We start from the raw sequence: 16,397 nt of genomic DNA, 5'->3' as shown, positions 1-16,397 counted from the left end.
TTTACGTAATGCTTTTCAGGAGACTGACACTGGTCCACAAGGAATTAGACTGAGACCACCAACCCATTTCACATGGGCCAATGAGTAGCCATTGGACGGTGACAACTTTTGATCACAACCTGCGTTTGGGTTCAAACCAATTACTTAACGGCGACAGGTTCTATGCCACCCGATTAAGCCCGTGTGTCATTCAGGGACCCAGATTAATTAAAACAACAACTAGGCGGAAACCTTTTACATAACTTATTTCCACTGCTCTGCCCACCAGGATCACTGAAATGGAAAAGGCAAGCGAGTGCAAATCAATATTGAAGCTGAGAGTGGCTTCATCGTTTTTTGCTCCTATCTGCTGGTGGAAGAGAAAAAGGGTCGGTCAAGGTTGAAAGAGAGGAGAGAAGGTCCCCTCTCAATTTTTCATTAAGAAGACATTAAAAGAGGCGGTTTTCTTCTCCTTCTGTGAGAAACTATTTGGCACAATGGTTCATTTAATTCATATGTATTTTTGCCTTAAAAATTATTTCCTAATTATGGAAGCAACTCATGCTGAATGCTGCCGTTTTAGAAAATACAGAAAAGCCTCCCCAAACACTTATAATCCCAGCACAGAGATAACAAATTACTGTTAACAATTGGCTGAATATTCTCGTTTATTTTACTCGTACAGGCTTTGAACGCACAGAGTTGCTCACTTTCTACTGCTCTATTGTCTGCTTGTGTTCCTTAGAAAATATTTTGTCAACCTGCTCCCTATCCATGATGCTATTTGATGGCACGGGTATTTTGCCTTTTCTCTTTCTCCCTTTCCAATGGTCTACTTGGCTCTTGAAGGCAAGGAGGCAAGGAGTGCCACGGTTCAGTACTGATATTTATTTACTTATTATTATTAGCTTTCAATTTTCAGGGGTTCCTTTAGTTGTAAACTCAGGGAGTAGGCTGTAGGTGGGCTATGTTGGCAATAGAAATCAACTGATAAGCTTCCTTGCATGCTGCTTATGGCTACACAACATTAACCCAAAGGGAAAAGCCGGTTCAGTGGGATTTTGTACATAATTTTCCCTGTGGTTTTAGAATGGCCCCACATAATGCCGGTAGAATCAGGTGCCTGGATGTGAGGACCGTAATTTTTTGAGATTCAAAGTAACAGCTGTGGTTTCTGCACATTCTGGGGCCTGAGATGTGGTATTCACCTGCTTTCGATCTGCTTTCACATACAGGATTGCTATTGAAGCAGTTAAGGTCAGGGCCAGGTGCAAAGGGATTAGAATCTCAAAAAAAAAAAAAAAAAAAAGAGTAAGGGAAGAAAAGTAAGGGAAAGTTCTATCACCAAAGGGTAATAGGGGCTCCATTGGGTAGAAAATACCCTCAATCTAGGAAGTTTGATGTGAGTAGTCCCAGGATGCTGGTGTATTTTTGGCAGGAAGGGGGTGACTGTGGTTTCACAGCTCAGTACTGATCAACTTGTCCCAATGTCCTCAAGACAGGACACTTTGGAACAGGACCAGACTCCCTCCTGGGCGTCTAATAAATCATGAGACCCACGGCAATACCAGCAGAGCTGTGTGATCTTGGGCAAGTTACTACGCATGTTGTATTTAAATTCCTCCCTTCATAAACTGGGGGCCATTATGATAGCACTTGAAAAGGAGATTGTGAGATTTGAGTGCAATTTTTGCAGTTTGCATGAAGCAAAGGCAGTGGGGGCGGGGAGAGCCATTGCCGAGTGAAAGCCCCAGATCGGTGAACACCCACAGCTTACCGGACGGTTAGCAAAAAGTGAGAGGTAAGGGGTCGTTAGCAGAGGATGATGATTAGGAATGGAACAATTTCAGATGCTGTATTCTGTTCTGTGGAGAGAACTAGGCTATGATAATAATGGCACAGCAGGAAATATGATACAGGCAACATAAAATAAAGCACAAGGAATTAGAGAACATTCGGAAGTTCAAGAAGTAAAAAGATACGATAGTGAAGGAAGGAGTCCGATGAAATGAGATAAGGCGGCGGGGGGCTGCAGAGATACCCGGGGCATGAGGACAAGAAGCAAGGGAGAGATCCTATTTCTTTTGGAAATTGGGCTGGGAATTTTAATTTCTTTTGACTCTCATTTTTTTAAAAATCGATTTCCTTGTTTAACCCCCATTTAATTACCGACCTACCCCTGTTTCCATTTCTCACTTGCCCCTTTGTCTTTCCTCCGGGTCAGCATCCTTCTCTACTTCTGTCCAATGTTCCTCCAGTGTTTGTGTATCGATGCCTTACCCTGTGAGCGCCTCCTTCTGCTCTTATTACATTTGCTTGAACATTGCCATTCACCCAGAGAAAAGAAAGATGTGGGTTTTGTTTTGTTTTTTTTGTCTCTTTTTGCTCAGCACTGTTAAGTCAAAGGAAACTAGAAATCTAGAAATGTGTACTTCGCCTCTGACATTTTCCTTATGCTGTTGTCTGACAGAAATTTAGAAAAATAACGAAACCAAAAGGTGATTCTGCCAGAGTTGTGCATTTTAAATGGCAAGCCGAAGGACAGGGCCGTATGCATGTTTAGAGAGTGAGTTTCTAGTTATTCAGGTTTCGATTGTAACCTGTGGCCAAGCGGATCAAGTGAATAACGGTCAAGGCTGTGTAAAAGGATTGTCAACCAGAGAAACTGGGAAGCACAATTCCTTTGAATTTGTATCAAACTGAGAAAAAGATTGTTTAGCCTTACAGTCAGGTGTAGTGCAGGATGAAGAAGGGGAACGGTCTTTTATCCCTCTCTCAGGGGCTCCGTTGGTTTTTATTCTTATCGGATGCCCTAACACAATTGCAAGTGAAGCTTTGTTCACATTTCCTGATTGCCAGGGGCTTGGGACCGTGGAAAGAGCAGGACATTTGGAGTCAGACAGCCTAGATTCAAATCCCATCTTTGCCAGCTACTAACTCTGTGACCTTGGTAAGAGACTAGATGGCGACATGGCCAGAAGAGTAGATTGAGGCCAAGGGCGAAACAGGAAAATGTTAGAAAGGAGCCAGGTTCAGGCTAGAATTGGACGAATTTTGTTTTAAGGTAAGTTGGACTTGAAATTCTGTTGGAGCTTCAAGGAAGATATATTATAGTCAAAGATATGGATTTAGGGGTCATGTAAAAGCTTTGGAGGAAAATGAAATGCACTCATTCCCTCCTCATTGCACCACGACTGCTCTTCGCATTTTGATAAATTCCTTTATAGGGTTTCTTCAACTTTTCGGCATTAAATACCATGCAATAGTATGTCTGTAGATGAATATCCATAGTTTTATTTAAAGGTTGCATATAATTTCTTACGTGCCCCCTTAAACCAATGGAGATTTCGAAACTCTAGGTCTGATTCTGGAGAAAACATGCCGAGGGAGAACCTGGGCGACAGGAGAAATGAGAGTGGGATGTGAAGGAAGAAGACACAGTTGGAGGAAGATGGAGAACAGACAGCCGATAGTGCTGTCGGTTGGAATGAAAGTTTAGGAAATATTAGAGGGCTCATGGAGACTGAGGCCAGGAAAAACACTCCTAGATTTGGAGACGAGGATGTTATTAATGGTTTTCAGACAACAGTTGAGGTTGGGGTTAGGAACAAATGAGCTCACGAACATGTCGGCAGTACCAGAACACGGCTGGAAACTTGGAAGACACTAAGCACGCTGGAGAAATAGGATAAAGATGAAAGAAAACGGTGGGGAATGCGGCACGGAGTGGGGTCGTGGGCACGCAAGAGGAGTTGGTTTCCGAAAGCCATGGGGACATGCTGTTCCTCAAGACAAAGGGAAGGTGAGGTGAGCTGAAATGCACACGACTGAAACGCAGAAGAGGGAAGATGAGGGCAATCTATGGGCTTCATCTGGTCAGTGCAACAGGAAGTAGACCTACAGGCTGGCAGGCGTTAGGTGAGTGCAAGAGCCATGTGAAAAATGCTTCAGGTACTCAGAAATCGAAACCAACAGTCATTCAGCCAACCAGAGTCTTCACAGGCTAATGTCAATTTGTGGCCTATCCTATCAGTGCATCTTGACTTTGGCTAGCAAGTCTTGTCCAGTAGTCGGGTAGAGCCAGAACCACCGGGTCAATCCTACATTGAGGCATGTGAAACACGCCCGAAAGAAGACAGCAGGTAATGAGAGGCAAAAGAAAAAGGGACCTTAACTGGGAGGGCACTAGGAAAAGGATCGAATCAGAGGCTGCAATAGCTGTAAGGAAACGACAAACAAACAAGCAGACATTACATCAGACTCCCAGTTGGAAAAATGAGACATGACGGAGAGTCATTCACATTAGAAAAGAATTCTTTATGTTACAGAAAGAAACCCACCTCTGGTTTCTCTCCGTGGGCCAGTGTTTATTTAAAATACAATTTGCTCGACAAAAATTCCATCGGCAAGCATTCTTCTGGGACACGCCTATTATCCAAAGTGAGGTTTACTCCCGTTGTTCTGCTGATGCGCGAATGAAAGCAAAGGTGGGCAGTGCAAAGATTTAGGACCTAGTAGATCATCAGTTTCTTTGCAGGCTCTGCGGATGTGGTTTGCAGTGAGCCGTTTAAACTCCGATCCATCCCCCTCCTTCATAAAACCAGGAGGATAATCTCTGCCTATTTGAGAGATGAGGATTATTTTACCTAGTGATGATTAATGAGCTGATAGCGCTACAGCAGTCTCAGCTTCTTGCAGATAAAAAGTACGTGTCCCGAGATTCCTATATTCGTCCATTGTTTTTCCTCCATGGGAACCTTAGCCGATTTGCTCCAGTAAAGGCTTGGGATGTTTCCAAGGGGCGTGTGATGTTCTGGGGGCACGGGGTTTTAAAATGCGTGTGATTTTTTTTTCTTTCATGATGCAATTACAAAAAATTCTTTGTCTATAATGAAATTTTTTCAAAGCAGCAAGGTGCATGCTTTATGTATTGTTAACCCCTCCGAAGGAAACGAGCCACGATTCAGGTGAAGAACCGAGGCACTTAAGTGAACGAGCACTTCTCTTTTCTCTCTTCTGAAAGACTGTATCCAACGTGGTCCCCTCTGCAGCAGTCACAACTGGCCAGTGCAACCATTGCAAAGTGGTCATTTTTTTCCCCCCAGCATAATTTTATTTCTCTGTTCTTCTGTTTATAAGGTTTCTCCCTAATCGTCTCCCTAGTGAATTATTTTTACTTTCACACAGCAGCATACACATTTAGAGTCAAAATCATTTCTTTCTTTTAAAGGGACACACATTTGACTCCATTTTAGGCAGGAAGCAAGCCATAAAAGCCTATATGATTTTGGCATTCCTTTTAAAACTCATGCCTTAATGCATTAATGTCACACTAATCCCAAATATTGTTACTCCATAATTTACTAGAGATTACTTTGCTTTAGAACATGCTACTCTGCTCCTTTTGGCTTTCGGTTAATAGGCACAAATATATGGTTTACAATCCTTTGCAAAAGGCTTTTTTTTTTTTTCAAATACACAATGAAACGAAACACGTATACACATTGCTGTGAGCAAATATTGCAGAATGCATGATTCAGAGCAAGCTAGAGCAACTCCCAAGAATTCCAGAGAGGAAAAAGAAAGTCCGATTAAAGCAACTCCAGAAAGCATTAGGAGACCCACAGAAAAAAAGGGACAGAGAGAAGCAGGAGTGGGTAGAATGAGTATAGCAACGGGGAGCATTATTCTTCACCAAAAAGGCAGAGTAACACTTAAAATATACGGAAGAACTTATACTTGCAAAGAATAGGATAATCAGAGTGGAAAAAACAATATTTCTCTTTTCAAGAAGTAGAGGTCAAGGGGGCATCTTATCACGTTTTAAAAATACTTCATTTTTGGGGCACCTTGGTGGCTCAGTCGGTTAAGCGGCCGACTTCCGCCCAGGTCATGATCTCGCAGTCCGTGAGTTCGAGCCCCGCGTCGGGCTCTGTGCTGACAGCTCAGAGCCTGGAGCCTGTTTCAGATTCTGTGTCTCCCTCTCTCTGACCCTCCCCCGTTCATGCTTTGTCTCTCTCTGTCTCAAAAATAAATAAACGTTAAAAAAAATTTTTTTTAAAATACTTCACTTTTTTTTGTTTTTTGGTTTTTTTTTGATGGCATAGATATAGTGTACAAAGATTTGGGATTTTGAGAAGAGTTGATTATATTAAAACTGAATTCATCTGGGTTCTGTAGGACATTTTTTGAAAGTAGATATAAAGAACAAACATTATTTTAGCTTAAACAAAATCAGTCTCAGTGGATATAGACTATTAAATGGAAAGAGAATACTATGTAGGAAATACAGCTGGTGAGTAACAGAAAATGGGTTAAAAATGCAATCCTCCAACATTATAACCTCTGCTTATGTTTGTAACTGTCCTTAATAAGTCTGTTGGAAGGTAAAATAAATTTTGGCCTAAATAGGGAGTCAAAATTTAATACAACAAAACAAAACAAAACTGTAAGACTTAGCAACCCTGGAGGTTCTAAGCAAATGGACAAAATATTAATAAAAATGATCACGCGTTTCTGTGGCTGAGAGAGAAGATGTTGATTACGAATATAGCCACTTGAGATGTATAAGCAATTATATACTAAGCCTTGGATTTCAGTCATCCCAGGAAGGGATAGGATTATCTTGGCAGTTAAAAGCTATCTGGAAAGTGTATCCTATAAAATCTTGTTCGTTGGTAAGAATCCCTTTCCTTGGGTCAAAAGTTCTTTCCATGTGAGAGTTCCTGCTCTTCCTCTACCATGCCGGTCCATGGTGCTGGGCATATAACATGCAGAAAGGATTTTTAAAGAAAATTTAATGCCTTCTCAGATGCTTCTGTTGACATCTGAGCATTCCTGAACATGGACACCGATGCACTCTGTCTGAGAATAACCCGCAATTGATTCATATATGAATGTCTTCCTATTCTTCTGTTCTTTATTAAACAGCACTGTGGCCAAGTGTTCCAGTAATGATGAGAGGTAAAACACAAACATTTGTACAAATCCCCAGAATGACCTCTTCCAAAGCGGAAATAAAGACTGCTCCCACATCTACCAGTTTCTCGGTATCCCTTCAACCCTATAAACCCCAAACCTTCAGGTAACAAAGGTAAAATTGAAAGAAAGTAGTTTGCTTTGGCGACTCAAGGAATCTAAGTTTATTTCTTGCAACATCTTTTCTTTTGGTACCATGAAAACAGATTACCAAAGGAAAACGTGGCGGTAGGTGCACATTTTTTAAATGAAAGAAATTGTTCCCCAGAACTTTTCAATAAGAGAAAGCATGTGACCTCCTTTCTGTGAGACCCACAGTACAGTAAACAATTGAATCCATATTCAGCCAGATGCTTCCAGTGTGTAAATTACTCCCTGGGTAAATGTTAGGCACTTTTGGAGCCGCATTAACTCTTTCAGGCTTCGAGTATGCAATTTAGTAAATTACTGCTGCCTGTACCTAATGGTGCTCCAGGGACAGAAAAAGATTAATGTAGCTCCAGAAGTGCCTAAGTTACTCTCAGGGAGAGCATCTGACTGAACGGAAGGAGCTTGCGTCTAATCATTCTTTGTAAAAGGAGGTATTCCTTAACATTCTTTAAAGTTATCTTCAATATTACTCATTCCTTCCCCAAAGCATATGTACTAAGAACTTAAATTTCTTTTTTTTTTTCCTATTGGAGACATGATTTATTTTCGGAAAGGTTTTCACTGACCCCTTTCCCTGTAAAAAAAAAATCCTAGTAACTATTAGTTCTTGTTCAACGTGGTCTTTTTGTCATTTTGGCACAGTGGATTTCATTCTGTCTGCTTAATCGCTTCTCTGAAATTCCCTGCTCTGAAATCATCCCTTACTGCTTTTCCTATTACTTCTTTGATAGCCATCGTCTTTCTTTCATATTGTTTTCTCTTCTTTCCCCACTGATCTTTATTATGGACCCCAGCTTGTCTCCCACCTGGTTTCTACACCCACAGGGCTTTATCGATCCCTCCCAAGTTCAGGGTCTTATGTGGGTGTGATCCGCTCCTCTAGGCGACCATCCACTTCCTGCTTTATACCGTCTCAAATTCAATTTGAGTCTATGGGTTATCTTCAATTGGGTGTCTCACCACCGGTTCAGCACGTAATGAAAACAAGGAACCTCTCTCATGGATCGACTCATCACGTCTCATCTTCTCCAGCCACAGGGCACCTGTCAGAAGCCTAGAGAAGTTGCCACACTGATAATAAAACTAAAACCTTTCCTTGCCTTATAAAGGCAGCTGGTCAAGGACTTGCTACTTTGTCTGTTTTTTTTTTTTTTTCTTTGCCAACCCTTACCATGATCTTTTGTGAATTTCCCAATTCCTTTTTTATTCAATGTCACTTTGGACTATTTTTACTGACTCCCTTTTTATAAAAGCCTCATGATAAATTCTCTTTCTGCCTATTTGTTTTCCCAAAAACCTACCAAATTCCAGGTACTTGAGTAAATGGTTTAATACTTTTCAATTTTGATGAAAAACTTGTTTCTCTGCACAGAATTATACATTAAGAAGCTTCTATAATAGTCATGTAATCTGTCTATGATTTTGGTCTCTGATAGCTCCATGTTTTGGTATCAATAGATTTGGATATTCATGTTGACTTGTGTTATGTCGATGGGTAGAGCACAGAAATCATATCTGTTACATTTTAATAATGGTTATTCATTATATAGGCCCTCAAGTCCCTCTGCTGAGCCTAGTACTACTTGAGGGCCCCAAAAGCAAACAGGAGAATCAAAATCTGCATACGGTATCAGAAATAATAGAATGCCTGAGTTATCACACCTAATAAAGAAATTGGCACTGAATTTTATGCAGAGACTTTTGAGGAAGATAGCACAGTATATCAGCTATATTAATAAAAGAATATTTCATGACAAGATTTGGGACTCAGTGAGTGACATTTGGGTAGGCAACACAGCAGAGATCTCAAAAGGTGACAGGAACAATGTAAGGAGGGGAGAGACGATGGTGGAGAAGAGTATGGCACATACTGGGGCTTCAGGGCCATGGGCTTCCTCTGGTACAATGATGGGACTTACTCAGTTTCTGTCAATTTTTACCTTGTTTCTCCATGTTTGTTGAAATACCATCTAATGCTTAGTTCAGGAGATTTCTCTTGAGCATATTTAATTCATTAGAGTAAAAATAATTTTGAGAGAAAAACAATAGGGCTCACAGTTTTCCAACGATGAGAACCGATGAAACGTTGTCTTCTATAGCAGCAAAGGAATTGCCATACCTAACTCAACGTAAATATTTTCATTTATATTCTAGTCATTGTTCAATACCTAGGGGGCACTTCAGATTTAAAAATCAGAAGTGAGACGTATGGAAAAGGAGCTGTGAGTTTTAAGATTATGTGACTTAACGTGAGTCAGCTGATCAGGTCCAATTGTACCATTTAATAAGCATTCCAAGTGGGATCATGGTACATGTAACTGTCAGGTTGAGCATACGAGATTGCCACCATTCAACCATTTTTGATTTCCTTCAAATAGGAATTTCATAGGGTTCAAACTAGACATTTTAAATAGTCATGTTTAGATAGGAAATTTATTTTATAGATGTAATTTTGTTCCAACCCTGGCCTAGGTTCTCTTTCCAGACCCCAACTTCCCAGAGGATATAAGACCCTGAAGGAAGAAGTCTCCAATGTGGGAGACATGAGTTATGTGGAAAAAACTTTTACACACGTGTAGGCGTGTAAACCCCAGAGGAGACTGCCATCTATCTGAGAGATAACTGCCAACATACATAGATCCCAAGTGACCCTAGGGATAAAATACATTGCCTTTGGCATTGAGAAATAGACGCCCCTCCTTCTCCATTTTTAAATCAAGACTGAGTCCTTTAAACCAAAGAAGTTGCCACATTTTGAGGTAAAGCTGGTGAGGCAGACCTGGGACTTTTGGGAAGAATACTTTCCAGTTTCTGCCTGTGGCCAAGACAAACTTTCTTCAAAAAGGTTTCAATTAGCCTGGCTTCCTAAGTCCTTCCTGGGTCACAGGTTGTAAATGGTGGACGTGGTATCCCCATAGAACGCCAGCCATAACTCTCAGAGAGCACATCATTTGGCCTGGGTCAGGAGTGAAAAAAGAAAAAGGGAAAAAGGAGAGCAGTGTTGGGGGAGACCACCCACCTCAGTTTCAATTCTGGGTCTATCATGTGTAGCTGTGTGATACTGAACAAATCATTTGACTTCTCTGAGCCTCAGCTTGCTCAGAAGGCACAATTTGCCATGTATGTCTCAGACTGTAGTGCTGAGAGAGGACACAAGAGAGCGGTTGATACACTTTGCACTGTTCAAGGGCTGTGCCAATGTTAAGCATCACTGTTTGGCCGAAAGCCCAACAAACAACACTCGTCCCCAAGCAGGCAACCTTGGTCGGTCCCTCCCGGCCCGTGGCGAGGCCAAATGTTCTGCCTGTTCCCCATGTGATTCAAGTCTTCTGTTCAGGAGAGAGCAGCATGGCTAGAATAAAGGTTTGGCCACCACTCTCAGATTTTCACTTTCTCTATACTTTCCTTTTTCCACTCTATGAAGTGTTTTACCTCGGCCATAATTTTTTTTCTACTTTAGAAAGCCAATAAGAATTAATCAATCAATAATTGCATTGATGGGGGGAAAACCAATAAAAGTAGAACCGTAAGAGGACTTGAACTTAATAACTTTGAAATATAAAGGGGAAGCTTTATCCATGGGAATTTACAGATATTATTTGGCCACCAGACGGCTTCCATATTTCTTCATTACTGCAATACAAACATAAGAAATACAGAGAAAAAAACCCTCTATATAAGTGCTATAAATTTTGAGCTGAATTCCCTAGTCCATACCATGGTAGTCATCTGAGGACTTTTATATATATAAAATCAGGCTTAATTTAGTGTATATTTTTCTTCTTTCACAAAAAAATGTGGAATAGTTTTAAGCGAAACAAAACCCCACACACATCTGCACTGGTTTTCCTTGTCCGAATAAGGTAACTATCAATTTTTTTTACTTGATAAAGGAATCTGTAGTTTTCAAAGTCTTCCCACTCCCAAATATTAAATTTTGTAACCCCTAACTCACGGCGCCACTTCGCAAAGGTCTTGTTACAGCCTTTTAAACAGAAGAGGAGCCGTGATTCATGCTTCCCTCCTCCACTCCTGTGCCTTACGTCCTACTTTCCTGTTGCGGGTAGTGCATCGTCCTACCCGAACCTTCCATCTAGGCTTTAGATTCTTTCTTCCCGTTCTGACGGAACAGTCAGTCGGTAAAGTCCCTTCCCTGTTTAAGAAAACCTGTCATAATTGATCCTTCCCACGTCATCTAGGCCTTCCACACCCTGGTCCTCCAGTCACTAGTTGGTGAGAATTTGGGCAAGTCGCTGGTTTCACTAAGGCTCAGTGCCTTTCACGTAGAAAACATTCAAGTAATGGGTGCTACAGGCCCCTTCTAGCCCGACAATTTTATGATTCTATGTACACTGCTTTAATCTTCTCTTTCGGCTACTTTAATTTTTTTTTATGTTTACTTATTTATTTTGGGAGGGGGAGAGGGGCAGTGAGAGAGGGAGGAGAGAATCCCAAGCAGGCTCTGTGCTGTCGGCCTAGAGCCCGATGTGGGGCTCAATCCCCCAAACCGTGAGATCACGACCTGAGCTGAAATCACGAACTAGACACTTCACCAATTGAGCCATCCAGACGCCCCACTCCCACCCCGGCTACTTTAAAATGTCTCATTTCATCCACTAACACTCTCTATGATTATTCTTCCAGCCTTCGTCCTTTGTCACGCATGCTTACAGGTTTCGTGACAGTTATGTTACGCTTTTGCTTTCCTGCAGCTTTACTTGGACGACGTTTGGAATGTTCATCATCACGTGAAAGCCCTCTCCCGACGGCCACTTCCCTGGACTTGGCTGGTGTTTTTGAGGCTGATTGTTCCAAGCTTTCATCTTCTTCAGCCAGAGGTGTGGAAACATGACCCTATCCTGATTCTCTGATTCCTGTCTGCGGCACGAACTTGACACAGATATTCATGGGGATCCCGCCCCTGATGTTAAGGTGAAGGGGTGGAGAAGAAAGGGGTCAACTCTAGGTGAGAGAGGAAGGAGCAAAACCTTTTATCTCCTTGGCCCCTTGGCCCCGTGGGAAAACTACATCAGGTGCTCTCCCGCAAAAGAGACTCTCCTAAAGCTGGCCTTTCCCGTCTTCCGCCCAGGGACCTTGGGCTCACTCACGGTCCTCTCTTTCATTGCTTTCACATTTACATGACAACTTATCCTCTCAAAACTTCATTTCCTATTTAGTAAAACATCTTTAATGCAGCCTTTCAAATCTGTCTCTCCATTTTTCCAAATGATCAATTCCCCTAATTGGATTAATTAATCTATGTTGATGCTAAGGAAAGAGTCACATTCACTGTGATCCGATAGAAGGAAGATGGGCTGTGAATACAGAAAATCTTAGGTTCAAATCCTATCTCTGCGACTCAGGAGCAGTGGAACTTCTGGCAAGTTTACTTAATTAACAGGCAACGATACAGCATTTGCCATATGCTAGGACTGTTCAAAACACTTTAAAAATAATTCATTTTTTAAGAGTCTTAATTTTTCTATTTATGTAATCCTTATAACAATCCTGTGTGATAGACATTATTGCTGTTTAACAGTTGAGGAAACTGAGGAACAGAGAGGTAAAATATCCTGCACGAGATTGTAGGGCTAGTGAGGGAGGAGAATGGGAATCTGAAGTCAGACCATCCAGTTTATGGTCTTAAGCACATACCATTCTGCCTCTGAGCCTGAACTGGCTCATTTGAACAAAAGAGGTTGACATTTTCTTGGTGGTGGTGTAGGAATCAGTGATACTGTGTATACAACATGTGGTACAGGGTCTGTTCCTTAACTGGTTCCCAATATATGGCAAAGAGCATCTCTGTTGTTTTTTTCTCTTATTCCTCACTCTTTCCCAATCATCTTTGCTGGTTCCTTCTCTTCTCTCCTATTTTAACTTTGAAGAGTCAAGGTCCTAATTGAGGACCAAGTTCCACAGCTTGGTCCTTAATTTGTCTTGATCCCATCCAGGATCATGACTTTAAATATATTCCATCTCTCTGCTAACAACTCCCACATTCATATCTTCAGCCCTGTCTTGTCTCCTGAGTTTTTATCCATGTTGATATAATTGCCTGCTTGCCATTATCCTTGATTTCTAACAAACAGGTCAAACTGACTATATGCAACCCTGTATCACCTACAACCTTCTGCACCTTAGTTGATGGCAACACCATCCTTTCCGTTGTTTAATGCAAAACTCTGGAATTCATCCTCTACTATGGCAGAATTGTGCCCCCCCCCCCCGCCTCCAAAGATGTTGGAGTCCTGATCGCCAGTATCTGTGGATATGACTTTACCTGAGTGTTGGGTTTTTTTTCAGGGGATGAAATTAAAATGAGATTAATCTAATCTGACTGGTATCATTACAAAAAGGGAAATCTGGACAGAGAGAGGCGTGCACTGAGGGGAGACGACGTGAGGACACAGGAACACAGGTAGAATGCCATCTACAAGCCAAGGGATGCCTGAGGCTCCTCGAAGCTAGGAACAGATTCTCCCTCACAGCCCTGAGGACTCAACCCTGCCAAAACCCGAATCTCAGATTTCCAGCCTCCAGAACCAGGAGACACTAGTTTTCTGTTGTTGAGGCCACACATTTTGTGGCACTTTGTCATGGTACTTTGTACATGTCCCTATGAAACTAATACATCCTCAGTTTCTCTGTCTTGTATTCCACATACAATCCCTCAGCTCACCTCGTTGGTCCTACCTTCCATGCGTATCTACAGTCGGGCTTCTTCTCACGCCCTCCTTTGCTACCACTGTGCCCGAACCCCAACCGCCATCACTGCATCAATGTTAGAGCCTCCCAAGTAGCCTCCCTGCTTTTACCCCGACCCCCTCCCAATCTGTTTTCTTCAGAGAAGCCAGCATTTATATTCCTAAAACAGAAATAAGATTATGTCACTTACTTCAGCGCAAAGCGGCCCAGTGTTTGTCACTGGTATTAATCTAGTCCACTCAGGAAAATGCCAAAGCCCTTACAATAGCCCATGGTCTCACGGATGATCTGACCCCGACCCCCTTATTTCTCTGACCTCACCACTGCTCTCTCTCTCATGCTGGCTCTGCCTTAGCCGCATTGGCTTGTGTTTGTTACCTGAACATGCCAGGTCTTGAAGAGCTGTGTTCCCGCCCAGCCAGTGACTGAGCGAGGCGGGTGTTCTGGAGCCAGCCATTGCTTCTGCATGTGTGACTCCTCTAATGCGCACGGTTGCGTAGGGGCTTCCCACTGGTGGCACCGAAACACCTCAGAGCTGCAGTGGAGCCCGAGGCTCTTGTTACCCTGTCCTCCGTCCTCCCCTCTCACCTTCCACAGGGACTAGAACAGCACTGTGGTTTGCAGGTTCTCCCTTCTTCCTCCTGCCTAGCCTCACTTTTACTCTTCACAGGCGTCCCCCCTCTCTGTTCCTGCTGTCTCCTCCTCCCAGAATGCACGTCGTCGAGTTACCTGCCAGGCGAGCTCCCTGTCTCCTTCATGACTTTGCTTCAACATCACTTGCTTAGTGATGCCTACCCTGACCTCTGCTTAGAACAGAGCAAATCATCATCATCATCATCATCATCATCATCATCATCATCACCATGCGGCACCTGAATGGCTTAGTCGGTTGAGCGTCCGACTTCGGTTCCGGTCACCATCTCACGGTTCATGGGTTCGAACCCCACGTTGGGCTCACTGCCGTCAGTTCAGAACCCGCTTCGGATCCTCGGTCCCCCCCTCTCTCTGCCCCTCCTCTGCTCATGCTCTCTCTCTCAAAAGTAAAGTCAGCATTAGAAAACATACAATAAAATAAAATAAAACTGCACTTTGACTCCATCTTCCCTGCTCGGATTCTTGTGCTCAGGTTTACTTTCTCCTCTTCCCCCACTTGTCACTTTTCAACTTGTTATAGTTTGCTTATTTATCATGTTCACTGTTTGTTTTTCGTACCCTCCAGTAGAACGTGGGGAATCTTCATCTTTGTTCACTGATGTATCCCACTACCTAGACCGATGCCAGCAAATTAAAGACATGTTAAAACCGATATCTTCCGGTTATTTGCACATATGTTTAAAATTCTACTGTAAGAAGAAGGAGCTAAAATCCAATTACTATTCTAACTGTGATGTCAGGTTTTCAATTTTGATGTTGCACCATGACTGTTGATATTACGGCAGATAACAGCCCCGACTGCCTTTCTTCTCATCTATTTTTAGCTCCTCATTCTAGCTTTGTCCATAAGATGTTACTCCTTCTGGGCTACTGGTGGGCTGGATTCATATCTTAAGGTCAGCTTAACACTTCCCCTCCAGTCAGGGATTTTTTTAGTGGCAAAACCAAGTTCCCCTTTTTATAGACAGCAGATGAATCCATTAATGTGTATACTATCGTGTACTGGATATACTCTTAATCCACAGACTCAGTTGAGCATAGAATACTGCATTTCCTTATTTTCTGTACATCCACTTAATTCTGAATTCAACACATGCTATCCCTGGGATCAGGAGATTCGATCTTAGTCAAGATTGTGTTAAGCCCTTGAATCTTACAACACATTAAGGTGCTAGAGAGATCCCTGCAATCATTGGTCACCGGTCTCAGATATTCCCTGGACTAGATGGTCTTCTTGAGTCTCTGGTCTCTGGGATATAGAGCTTGAGAATTTTTAGGGAGACTCGAGTTGATTGCTCTGAGTTCAGCCTCACGAAGTGTCATCAAGCTACCCTCTCTAAAATCCTTCTGGGGAACACCAACTAATATTCCAATGTTAACATTTCAAAAAATTATTCTGCCTCCAAAGGTTGAGTAATGTGTTTGCATTTTTCATCACAGAGAGATGCTATTTTCCTTCGTTGCTAAGTCTCCGGAAAGTAGTCTCCCATGCTTTACCTCTCCACCTCCTCTGTAGCATGAAGAAAGAGAGAGGAAATGCTAGTTTGCTAAGTGATCTTTCTAAATGGAACCAGAAGTCACTTACCAATATGGCAGCAAAGAAGTTGCTGCTTTTTCCATGATCAAAGTAACCCAGTTATGTTAGACTTAGATGCTTCCCGGCAGCCATGCATTCCCAGGTGCATTCTGCATCCTTAAGGGAGAAGAGGATGGGGGTCCTCTTCCTGAATGTCCTTGTTTAGTTAGCACACACCAGCTGTCTTGCCCTGGCCAAACATTACCAACCTCGAGCTTATCGGGTTGGGTTGCTACAAGTAATGGGCAGCATCACCGCTCCGCCCATAAGGCTCTATGGTGCATTTCTTGCCGCACTTGAACGTGTCGGCCTGAGGGCTTGGCCTGGATGCAGGGGTGTGGCAGGAAAATGT

This window comes from Panthera leo, chromosome B1 (assembly GCF_018350215.1).
Source record: "Panthera leo isolate Ple1 chromosome B1, P.leo_Ple1_pat1.1, whole genome shotgun sequence".
NCBI lineage: Eukaryota > Metazoa > Chordata > Mammalia > Carnivora > Felidae > Panthera > Panthera leo.
Note: the sequence above shows the minus strand (reverse complement) of the source record.